Below are 13,494 nucleotides of genomic sequence, written 5' to 3'. Positions count from 1 at the left end.
TTTGGCTAAAATAGCGTTTTTCACCTCACCACTTAACCATGCTGGTAATTTTTTTGTCTTCCTTCCACCTTTCTTAATGCATGGAATACATCCGGACTGCACTTCTAAGATGATATTTTTAAACAATGTCCACGCCTGTTGTACACTCTTAACATTGCAGCTGTACCTTTTCAATTTTTTCTATTTTCCTCATTTTATCAAAGTATCCCTTTTGAAAGTTTAGTGTTAGAGCTGTAGATTTACATATTGTCCCCCTTCAAGTCATTAATTCAAATTGGATCATGTTATGATCACTATTGCCAAGAGGCCCCACCACTGTTACTTCTCTAACCAAATCTTGCATTCCACTAAGAATTAGATCTAAAATAGCTACCTCTCTCTTTCGCTCCTGAATAAATTGTTCCATGAAGCAGTCATTTATTCCATCCAGGAACTTTACCTCTCTAACATGTCCTGATCTTAGGTTTATCCAGTCAATATTGGGGTAATTTCCCTGATTTCTCTTAGCATTTCATCGTCTGTCTCATCATTTTGGCCAGGTGGATGGTAGAATTCTCTTATCAATATACCCTTTACCCAACACATTCAGGATTTCTACCCATAAAGATTCTACTGTGCATTTAGGGGTAGATTTTAAAAGAAACGTGCGGGCGTACATGTGTGCACGCTACGCGGCACGCGCACATGGACGCCCGATTTTATAACATGCGAGCACAGGTGTGCGCATGTTATAAAATCGGGGGTCGGCGCGTGCAAGGGGGTGCACACTAGTGCATCTTGCGCGTGCCAACACCCGTGGACTTCCCTTGTTCCCTTCCCCCTACTCTATCCTTCCTACCCCTTCCCCTAACCTTTCCACCCCTAGCCCCTATTCTAACCTCCCGCCCGACCTTTATCCTACCTCTTGCGCCTGCCTCTGGCCCCCCCCCCCGGACCACTCCACCCCTTTTTCTAAGCCCCAGGACGTAGACGTGTCCCAGGGCTTTACGAGCGTCGCCAGACTTTTATAAAATAGGCCCAGCACCCGTAACAAACCCCCCCCCGCACATAAATCCTATGGGGCGGATTTTCAGAGCCCTGCTCGCGTAAATCCGCCCGGATTTACGCGAGCAGGGCCCTGCGCGCCGGTGGGCCTATTTTACATAGGCCCACCGGCGCGCGCAGAGCCCCGGGACTCGCGTAAGTCCCGGGGTTCTCCGAGGGGGGCGTGTCGGGGGGCGTGTCGGGGGGCGGTCCCTGTCGGCGCGCCGTTTGGGGGCGTGTCGGCAGCGTTTTGGGGGCGGGTACGGGGGGCGTGGCTACGGCCCTGGGCGGTCCGGGGGCGTGGGCCGCGCCCTCCGTACCCCGCCCCCAGGTCGCGGCCCGGCGCGGAGGAGGCCCGCTGGCGCGCGGGGGATTTACGCCTCCCTCTGGGAGGCGTAAATCCCCCAACAAAGGTAAGGGGGGGGGGTTAGACAGGGCCGGGCGGGTGGGTTAGGTAGAGGAAGGGAGGGGAAGGTTAGGGGAGGGTGTTAGAGGATTCCCTCCGAGGCCGCTCCGATTTCGGAGCGGCCTCGGAGGGAACGGGGGTAGGCCGCGCGGCTCGGCGCACGCCGGCTATACAAAATTGATAGCCTTGCGCGCGCCGACCCAGGTTTTTTAGTAGATACGTGCGGCTCCGCGCGTATCTACTAAAATCCAGCTTACTTTTGTTTGCGCCTGGAGCGCAAATAAAAGTAAGCTATTCGTGGAGTTTTGAAGATCCGCCCCTATGGATTTACGTGCATAGACCTTTTAAAATCCAGCCCTTAGTCTTCTTTGTGATCTTTTTCCTGTTGAATTCTATGTTATCTCGGATAAGTGCAAGGTGATGCATATAGGGAAAATTAACCCTTGCTGTAGTTATATGATGTTAGATTCCATATTAGGAGCTACCACCCAGGAAAGAGATTTAGGAATCATAGTGGATATGAATAATACATTGAAATCGTCGGCTCAGTGTGCTGCAGCAGTCACAAAAGCAAACAGAATGTTAGGAATTATTAGGAAGGGAATGGTGAATAAAACGGAAAATGTCATAATGCCTCTGTATCGCTCCATGATGAGACCACACTTTGAATACTGTGTGCAATTCTGGTCACCACATCTCAAAAAAGATATAGTTGTGATAAGGAAGGTACAAAGAATGGCGACCAAAATGATAAAGTGAATAGAACAGTTCCCTTATGAGGAGAGACTAAAGAGGTTAGGACTTTTCAGCTTGGAGAAGAGACGGCTGAGGGGGGATATGATAGAAGTGTTTAAAATCATGAGATGTCTAGAAATGTGAATCGGGTAAATGTGAATTGGTTATTTATCCTTTCGGGAAATAAGAGGACTAGGGGGCACTCCATGAAGTTAACATGTAGAACATTTAAAACTAATCTTAGAAAATTATTTTTCACTCAATGCACAATTAGCCTTAGACATCTTGTTATATGTAAACTGATGTGATATGTCAAATCGAATGTCGGTATAGAAAAATAAATAAATAAATAAATTTAACTCTGGAATTTGTTGCCAGGGAATGTGATTAGTGCAGTTAGTATAGCTGGGTTTAAAAAAGGTTTGGATAATTTCTTGGAGGAGAAGTCCATGACCTGCTATTAATCAAGTTGATTTAGAAAATAGCCACTGCTATTACTAGTATCAATAGCATGGGATATACTTAGCTTTTGGATACTTGTAGCCTGGATTGGCCACTGTTGGAAACAGGATGCTGGGCTTGATGGACCCTTGGTCTGAACCAGTATGGCTATTTCTTATGTCTTATGGATATAAATACATCCCCCCACACACACACACCAAGTTGATTCTCCCTATCATTGAGATATAATTTGGATCCTGGTATAGCACTTTCCCATTGTTTATCCTCTTTCCACCAGGTCTTTGTGATGCCAATTATGTCTGTCTTACTACTCACAGCAATACACTAACTCTCCCATCAGACTTCTGGTATTGACAAACAGACATTTCAAAGTGTGCGCTCGTTTGTATTAACAACCTGCTTTTCAATTGATAGGGATACATTGGAATCTTTTAGCTCAGGTTAATCTTTACTTAGAGGCACACAGACTACTTTTGCTTTTATTGGAACCTCTCTGTTGGGATGCCCTAACTCTCCTGTTTTATTAGTATCCTTCAAAGATACCTCCCTCCGAACCTTGCACTGTTGAGCAACTGTTGGCTTTCCCCTTTGTTCTAGTTTAAAAGGTACTCTATCTCCTTTTTAGAGTTTGGAGCCAGCAACCTGGTTTTACCCTAGCTAAGGTGTAGCCTATTCTTTCAGAAAAGACTCCCCCTTTCTCAAAATGTTGCCCAGTTATTTAAAAAACTGAATCCCTGTTCCCTGCACCACTATCTCATCCACAAAACTCCGGAGCTCTGCCTGCCTCTGGGGACCTGTGCATGGAATAGGGAACATTTTAGAGAATGCTACCCTGGAGGTTGTGGATTTCGGCTTTCTACCTAAAAGCCTAAATTTGGCTTCCAGAACCTCCCTGCTACATTTTCCTATGACGTTGGTGTCCACATGTATCACAACAGCCAGCTCCTCCCTAGCACTGTCTAGGTGACGTGTGAAGTCTGCCACCTTCGCAGCATGCAGGCAGGTTATAAGGGAGTCCTCATGTCCACCAGCCACCCAGCTATCTACCTTCTAATAATTGAATCATCAACTATCACATCCGACTTAACCCTTCCCTCAGATTTGCATGCACAAGAAAAGCATGAGAAAGCAATTCTGACTTATTTTTCTAGAAACTTGCTAAAATGTTTTGCATCAGTTGTAAAAAGGCTTCTTAATATGCCAGTTAATTTTTTTTGTGTGTGTGTGTCCATGTTTAAATTGTTTGGGTTTTTTTGTTTTTTTTTGGACCGCCCCATAGTATGCACAAGAGAAAAGAATTGGAGGTGATAACAGATAACATGTATTTTTATAAAAATGGTATCCAGATTATTGCCCCCGTCAATGATATCACAGCACTCATGCACTGCTAATCATTCAGCTAGACCAGATACTGAATCTCCATGAAGACACCTTGTCTAAATTCCAACAGTGTTTTATTCCAACAGGTAATCAAAACATATAACTTACTGGTTGCAGTAATGAGGGGAGGGGAGGGGAAGGGAAGAGGAAAGGTTGATCTCAAGTTCAGAGCACTGACTCTAGAGTTGAAACAGCCGTTTTGGAATTGTACTGGAGAGTTAATACACCAACAAGTAGATTTTAAAAGGCCTGCGTGGAAAATTCGGGGGTTATACGCGTGAACCAAGGGCACATGGATGCACGTGCATTGGTTTGAAAATCTACCTTTTATTTAAAAAGGGGATTAAAACTTGGCTTTTTAAACAAGCCTACCAAGAGCTGTTAGCATAATTATCTTACACTTCTGATTTAATACCACGGTAATGTATATTTTAATTTTTATTATACTATCTCTACCCTAACTATATTACCTCTCTAAGGGTCTCATTTTCTAAAGTATCGCAGGCCTGCGATACTTTAGGAAATGAGGGGCGGGGGGCCGAAACGGGGGGCGGGCCTGTGCTAGCCGGCAGCGATCGCACCGTCGCGGTGCGATCGCTGCCGGTTTCGCACCCAATAGCGCCACCATAGGAGGTGTAGCTATTGGGAGCGAACGCGGACGCGAAAAGGGCCTTACCTTTTCGTCTTCCGTGGAAGCTTCGCGGAGTCGGCCCCGGTGACGCCCCGACTCCTCCTCTTCCGGGGCCGACTCCGCCCCCATTTTGGTATCGCACGCGTGCGATACATTTAGAAAATAAGCCCCTAAGTGTTTAAATTTTGATTATTTAGCATACTATTTAGTTTGCTATGTTAATTATATTATGAAATAATGTATTTATTTCTTTCTTCTTTGGAAATGCAAATAATTTTAAATGATAAATTGCTAACTACTGTAAACTGATTTGATATGCTTGCATGAAAAGTAGGCATATAAAAATGATTAAATAAATAAATAAATAAATAAATAAATAAACTAACTTAGGGGCAGATTTTAAAAGCCCTACACGCGTAAATCAAGGAGGATTTACGCTCGTAGGGGGTTATGCGTGCTGGGCCTATTTTCAAAAGGCCCAGCGGCAAGCATAAAGCCCTGGGACGCGTGTAAGTCCCAGGGCTTGAAAAAATGGGCGGTCCGGGGGCGGGGCGGGAGCATGGCCAGAGGCCTTTGCAAGGCCGCTGGGCTGGGGGATCGCGTGCCAGCAGTCGTCCGGCGTAACTTGTGAAATAAAGGTACGGGGGAGTTTCCTGGATGGGGGGCGGGACAGGTAGAGGAAGGGAGGGTAAGGTGGGGTGGGGAAAGGAAAGTTCCCTCCGAGGCCACTCCGAAATTGGAGTGGCCTCGGAGGGAACAGGGAAAGCCAGCTGGTCTCCCTGAGGGCTCGGCGCGCGCAAGGTGCACTAGTGTGCACCCCCTTGCACGCGCCGACCCTGGATTTTATAACATGATTGGTATGATTCATACCAATCATACCAAATCATACATACCCATATATAAAATATACCACATTATGACTCTTATACAAGTAATTCACTCCTATTAAATTTCAAATAGAATTTCATTATAGGCACTACACAGCTATTGAATTTCAAGTGTTAAATGCCTTGTAGCCAAAAAGGGTTAAATACCCTCTGTTAGATATCTTATAACCGGAAAAGAACAAATGCACCCTGACAAGACCTCAATTGTCGAGGATTGTCTGCACACTCTCATAGTCCAATCAGGTGTCCCATATTAGAGATATCATTTGTAAACATTGGGACGTACTTTCTGATCAAGAAACATTTAAGGATCCCCCTATCTTTGCACTGCAGAGAAAAAAATCATTGCAGGAATAATTAGTGTGGGCTGCCCTTCCAACTGACACAGGAGGGGAGCAACATGGGGTTAACCTGCACGGAGCGGCAGTTACTTCCTTGGGAAGCTTGCTGGGCAGACTAGATGGACCATTTTGGTCTTTTTCTGTCATCATTACTATGTTACTATTTGGTCAGTTCGCATGTGGTTCCTGTACTGTATGTGTTCATGTGTTGTGCATATCCTGTTTTTGCTCTGTGAATAGTTCCACATATACAACTTGAAGGGTTATTTTATGTGCAACACAAGTCAAGTCATTTATGCCTTCACTTGTCCATGCACATTGTTGTATATTGGACAAACCAAACATAGTATCAAAACCATTATTAGTGAAAATCTAAGTTGCATTCAAACAGGACTCATGCAGACACCAATAGTTGACCACTGGGTTGAACACAAACATACCATTGAGGATTTGAAGCTTTTTGTAGTTTGCCATTTAACATTGCATCGGGGAGGGAACATTTCGCGCCAACTCATTCAGGGGGAACAATTATTTATTTTTAGTTGGAACACCATTGAACTTCACTGATTAAACCATGAGGTAAAATGGAGTAATCTATTGTGAGAGAGCCCTCATTGTACTTACAATTTGTGGTTCCACATTATTATGGATACTTAGACTAGGGATTCCTCAATTATAATTGTCTTTTATACTTAGAATTATTACAAATAGTAAAAGCATTTATAGTCCTCTATCAGGTAGTATTCTATTGGTGAACTGCCGAGTACAAAGGATGTGCAGGTCTCTATCAGGTAGCATATGGATGGGATCTACATGGAATGGTAATTATAGTTCTCTTTCAAGTAGTGAATAGCTGTGTATTCAATTGGTATGTTCCACAGAACAAGGGATTTGCAGTTCTCTTTCAGATAGCATTTGGATGGGTTTTATATGTAATGGTGTTTGTAGTTCCCTTTCAGGTAGTTTAATAACTCAGTATTATAGACAAGCGACATATCTAATGGCTTGCAGTTCTCATTCAGGTAGTGTTTAACCAGGGTTGACAACACTTAGAAGTGTAACAATTCTGATAGGTTGTAATAATTATTGATTACGACTTACGGTTTCTTCCTTTAAAATCTGGTTATGTGATATATATTCATGCACAACATCTTGATAATACACACCAACAGTCTTTCACCATTTAACAGACATTCGATATGAGGTTAGTGTGTGGATATTTTGTTCGATAGTTTATGCAGATTTTTTTTCATATGTTTTTATTTATGTTTTCAATATAATTATATAATTATTTATTAATATATAGATTGTGATCATTTGATCATTATGGGTTTAATCATTATTGATCATAACAATTTATGAGTTATCACAGTACTTTGCTGGTAAGATTGATGTTAATTTTATTTTTTCAATTGAAGTAGAATATTCGAGTTGATATTAGCGCAAATATATATTTTAAAGATAATAAAAACATTGTGCCAATATGATGGATCAAGTGAAAAGAGTATTGACATTCATGCAATTCTCTCCACATATTTGAGCATTGAGGATTTATTCTAACAAATCAATCCTCTATCAAATACTTAGTAGTGATTTTCACTCCAGGAACCAATGACAGATAAATTTGCACTCAATAGAAGACTAAAGTGAAGTGGATAATTGGTATGAATGGTGAGGTATGATGATATTTTTCAAATTGAGTATGTTTTAAGAATAAATTGTTTTGTGGGTACTATAGAATGTATGATTGTCTATGTATGCACATGCAATACTTTGTATTTTGTAATGTGAATTATTCATTTTTGTAATAAAAAGTTCATTTTTTTCAAAACTGTAATTAAAAATTATTCATATATATATGAGTCTGGTTACAGTTAATGTGGGCAGAACACCCCCCTCCATGCAGGTAAAAGTATGCGTGCTGTTCACTAAGGGGTAGATTTAAAAAACATACACGAATGCTTCCATGTGCGCGTGCTTCCCAGAGCGCGCACATCGACACGCAATTTTATAAAATGTGTGCGCCGGCGCGTGCATGTTATAAAATCTGGGCCAGCACCCGCAGGGGGGATAGATTTGGCCAATTTATACTCTGCGCCACGATCGGGCCTCCCAGGTTCCCTCCCAGTCCGCTCCAATTAAGGAGCGGACTGGGAGGGAACTTTCCTATCCCCCTACCTACCCTACCTATCCTCCCTCCCTCTTCCCCTCTCCTCCCCGATCCCTTAACACGGCCTAACTTTCTTTTTTATTTATTTCAGAACTTACACCAGCTCCTGAGCTGGCGTAAGTTGCGCATGCCGGCAGGCTGCCAGCACACGATCCCCAGGCACAGTGGCAAATGGCCGCCTCCAACTCTGCTCCTTCCTGCCCCCTGGACCGCCCCTTTCGTGAGGCCCGGCTCTTGTGCGTATAATGGGAGTTATGCGCGCGGTTGGGCCCCTTCTAAAATGAATGCGGCGCGTGCAAGGCCTGGCCACATGTGTAACCCCCAGATTTTACGCCCGGGAGGGGTTGAAAATTTGTCAGAAAACGCCTACATTTTCCCACTTTTAGAAAAAGAGGCAGGAACATGGCAGGGTGGAAAAAGAACATATAGTAAATGTATTTATAAATCACTGTGCATATTTCCAGAGCATATTTTCCACCCACTTTGTGCGCGCTGGCTGGATTTTCAAAAGCAAAATATGAAAGGAGCTCCTCTTTAAAAATGAGCTTGTAGTGCTGTATTTTCTTTTGGATTTTTCTCTTTTATTTATCAGCCTCTTAGTATGTCATTCCTTTTGACATTTGCTTTGATTGTATTTGAATTTTCTAACCAAAAAATTGCCCTCCCCATTTTCAGAAACTAGAGAAAATGATAATGTCAGGGATAAGTAAAGCAATTTTCTCTCTGATAATTTTATCCATAAAGGTGAGGGGAAAAAACTTTGATGGGTAGAGATGGGAGTGGTAAAGAATTATATTACCTATCTCTGAAATCCTCCATTTGTCCTATTTTCAGAAAATACAAATTATAGTGTGCCATCATACTGATCATACACATATTCTACCAAAGAGCTCCCAGTAGGTGTGACTCATGCTGCTTCACGGCTATCTGCAATGTACTGCCATCTTGCTTGCGAAAAACTGTCAGAACAATCAAGCAGCCTTCCACAAGCTAGCTTTCCTGAAATAAGACAAACGGTAAATTTAGGCATCAATGAGGCGGAACAGTTTAGTTTCCAAAGGATCTAGCTGGCTAAGGAAAGAGTCCGGATGAAAATTACCCAGCACAGATGGATTGGAAATAGGAGCATGATTTCATAATGTGTATTATTTTTAACCAGATTAAAAAGAGATGCTCCTTGGAAGTAAACCATGTGGGCAGATAGAATTTTATTTTTCAAATCGACACACATCATTTTGCCCTGTTCCTCTGCCCACAGAAATAAAAGGTGCAAAATAGATATTACCCAGGCTATATCAGCTTCAAAGGACATTGCACCCCTAGTAAGCTACTGAAAATTGCCTACTAGATGTCCTTTCCCTCACAAATCTGAGCTGGTCAGAATCACTCTGACTTCTATATAAATGTAAGGACAGCTTGGCATCACTGTTTAACACTGAGAATTTTCCAGCCATGGGATAATCAGAGAGAGTTCAAGAGGTATGAACTTCGGTGGTGAGTACCCTTGCTTTGGAAAACAGCATTGGTAAGCCAGCTGTTTTTGTCTGGTGTGTGCCTCTCCTTAGGCCTCATAGTTTTGTTGTCCGTCCCCACCCCACCCCCCGGCAGAATCCTGATCTAGGAGCTGCAGTCCTCTCCACACACATTTAAAAATTATGCATGTATAGCAAATCTTACATGAAAATGTGCATTCAAGTACAGTCTTCTGAGGTGAAAATATCAATTATAATAACAAGTATTATGTTTGCATGCACTGCTGTGGTGCCAACCTGAAAACCTTGCAAAAAAGCAACAACACCAAAAAAATACTTGGAACCCATATACATTAAACCTTTTGTAATGTGTTTTGGGAGAGGGCCCTCAGAAATCCATGAATAAACAATTTCAATTACAATACAGTAAAACTCCCAAACCAAAACAGCACTAACTGCCATCACATAAACAGTAACAACCCTTCTTATGAAAAAACAACAAGACAAATATTACGCCAAGCCCTAAAACTCCAATACACCTCCTTTTAGGAAAAACAGAACAAGTCAAGCTGCTATAAATCCCTATACAAACTACACGCTAGTGGAAATCCCTTTCATGCGTCACACATGCAGAATGCCCTCAACCTTTCAGCCACATATCTTACCAACATAAAAAATACCTTAAATCAATTGAAACTCTGCCTGAACATAGACAAGACCGAATACATGCTACTCGAAAGAAAAAGCTCAACAAACCCTCCCAATAACATAATTCTAACCGACAACAAAATGATCAAACTTCAAGAAAACGTGAAAGACCTAGGTATATGGCTCGACCCTGAACTGAACTTCAAGAACACATCTCCTTGAAAGCCAAAGAGGGCTTCTATAAACTCGCAATACTTAAACGACTAAAACCACTCCTAAATCAACCAGAATTCAAAACAATACTGCAATCTCTAATTTTCTTATGCTTTGACTACTGCAACTCACTACTCTTAGAACTTCCCAAAGCAACCACCCGTCCTCTCCAAATTCTTCAGAACACCACTGCCAGAATTCTCACCGGACACAAAAGATCAGAACACATCACCCCGTTACTAAAAGATCTGCACTGGCTACCCTTTGATAAACATATTGAACACAAAATGCTCACAATAATCCACAAAACCATACTTAACAATGAACCCAACTGCCTAAAGACATTATTCCAAAAGCACCATCCCCAACGAAACACAAGATCAGCAAACAAAGCCCTACTGGCAATCCCTCCAATCTCCTCAGCAAACCTCACAACAGTTAGAGAAAGAGTGATTTCAATAGCCGGCCCATACCTATGGAACTCTCTTCCAGAAAACATAAGGCTTCAAAATGACACTATACTCTTCAAAAAAGTACTCAAAACTTGGCTATTCCGACAAGCCTACAAAGACGGTATCGGATAAGCGGACGGTATTTAACAGACTGTATTAGAAAAGCAGTGATCAACCTTTTGCATTTGTTTTGGTTAACTCATAGGTATGCTATTTAACTGTGCTCCCACGATTTGTTATTGTCCTCTGATATTTATATAATTTAGCAAACAATATTCTAGATTTTAGCTGCTATCACCAATGCTTTACCTCTGATATATATTATAGCTGTTATCATTCCTTTACTATATCATTATTGTACTTTCCTTTAGCATTATTGTACTTTCCTTGCTAAATGTTTGTAAACCGTTATGAAGGTTCCCACTGATATGATGGTATAGAAAACCAAATAAATAAATATAGACAGATCCTCATCAAATAAAGAGACCATAAGTAGAAACAAGCAGACAAAAACAAGAAAGGAAAAGCCAAACCCTATATGCAGTGCAACCATGGAAAAAACAAGCATCAACATTCCTCAAAACTTCAAACAATAAAATCAAGAAATAAAATCAAAATAGTCAAAAGAATTAAGGGGTAGATTTTCAAAACTTACGCGTGTGTCCATGGATGTGCGATTTTAAGAATTGTGCGCCGGCGGGTGCATGTTATAAAATTTTGGGTTGGCATGCACAAAGGGGGGTATAAATTTGCTACTACATGCGGCAACGCATCGGGGCCTTCCCCAGTTCCCTCCCAGTCCACTGCAATTAAGGAGCTGGGAGGGAACTTCCCAACCCCCTACCCTAACCTCCCTTCCCCTTCCCCTATTCTGCCCTCCCTCTATCCCTATCCTAACTACCCCAGTTTTTTTTTGTTGTACCTTTTGCTCCTGCCACTGTACCAGGCGCCTCTAGCCCCACCTTGACCCGCCTCCCCCGGACCGCCCATTTTAAAGCCCCGTCACTTACACGTGTCCCGGGATTTACGTGCGTGGCCGGGACTGTTTGAAAATCTACCCCAAATACTGCATAACAGCTTACGAATAACATTCAATAATTAAAAGCGAATATAAATTTTTTTTTTTAATTATATTTCAAAACAGTAGACATATCAAATAACACCCAATAATTAACACTAAAAAGCATTTCAAAAACTCCCCCACTCAATACCTGGGAACTTTTGATTTCCAGTCACCTTGAAATTGTCGCACATTAGTGGGGGAGGGTGCACAAACTTTGCCTCTCTCTGTCATATTTACACACTAACACAGATCATTTTCACACACACACACACACACACACACATTCACTCACACTCTCTCACATGCTCTCACACACACACTCTTCTCCCCCTCTGGAATGTACAAGCTGCAGGAGCCTCCACACTCAGCCAATACAGCCAACTGTACTACTCTTCTTTCCTCTCGGGCATGGGCCAGTGCTGCTCCTGCTCCTTTCTTCTGGTGACATAGGACAATGCTACTCCTACTATTTCCCTCTCACTCACTCACCCCTTCCCTTCCCCCTTTGTCTCACTCACTCACCCCTTTCCCTTTTCTTCCTTCTTCTCACTAACTTCCTTTGCCTTTCCTTCCCTCTTATCTCACTCCCCCTCCCTTCCCTTTTGTTCCTTCCCCTCCCCTCTCACCCTTTTCCTTGCCCCCTCAATCAAACCTCCTGTCTCTTCACTCATAATCTCCTCCCTTTCACTCACTCAGCTCAGCTCCTCTTTCCTCCGTTCCATCCTGGGTGAAAAAGTAAGGGAGGGAAGGGGGAGCTGAGTTGACTGAATGGAAAGAGAAGGGGAGAGGAGAGGAGGTGGGTGAGTGAGAGAGAAGTTACCTCTCCCCTTCCTTTTCACTGCCTTCCCTTCACCTCCTCTGCCTAGCTCTTCTTCCTGTCCACCAGCACATAATCTTCAGCACCATCACAGTTCTGCCCACCTGGAATGGAAACGCGTAGGCACATCATCACTGTGCTACCACAGTTCTTTACTTTTATCCATGCCAGGCATGGGGCTTTGCCTCTGGTGGGCATTTAGGCTGCCTAATGGGGGTTTGGAAGATGACCCATGAAATCAGGAGACTTGATCTTCTGCAGAAGACAGATGAGGGAATGGAGTTTTAATCCAGCTAAAAGTATGAAAGTTGTGTGAGCCTGTACATACTTAACTTCTCCTAGTGGAATAAGTTTTAGTCAGAGCAATCTAACCAGGTAACTTGTTTAGAAACCCAGTCAATTGCTTTGAAAGTTGTCTTCATTAGGAGTAATTTTGTACAGCCCACATTGCTGAAAAGTACACAGGTACAGTACATTTGTATCCATAGACCTTATATTTAATTTTCAAAAGGGAAACAACAAGATATGTCCACAAGCACAATATTAATGCCATACAGCAGCTCCATATGAAGGTAACTTAGAATTTGAGATGATCGAGATAGTTTGACCATGTCCCAAAACTCGTAGGGGGGGAAAGGCTGCAACCTTGAAGTGCCCAGGAAGTATTATACCTGGAGTGACTTCCCTCACCATTCTGCCTTCCTTGAAGTTACTTGCCATAGACTTTGTGTTGGGGGCCTCTCCCTGCCAAGATTACTTTCTATGAATTAATTTGAAATTTTTTTTTTGCCTCT

The sequence above is a fragment of the Rhinatrema bivittatum genome, chromosome 3 (genome assembly GCF_901001135.1).
Source record: "Rhinatrema bivittatum chromosome 3, aRhiBiv1.1, whole genome shotgun sequence".
Taxonomy (NCBI): Eukaryota; Metazoa; Chordata; class Amphibia; order Gymnophiona; family Rhinatrematidae; genus Rhinatrema; species Rhinatrema bivittatum.
Note: the sequence above shows the minus strand (reverse complement) of the source record.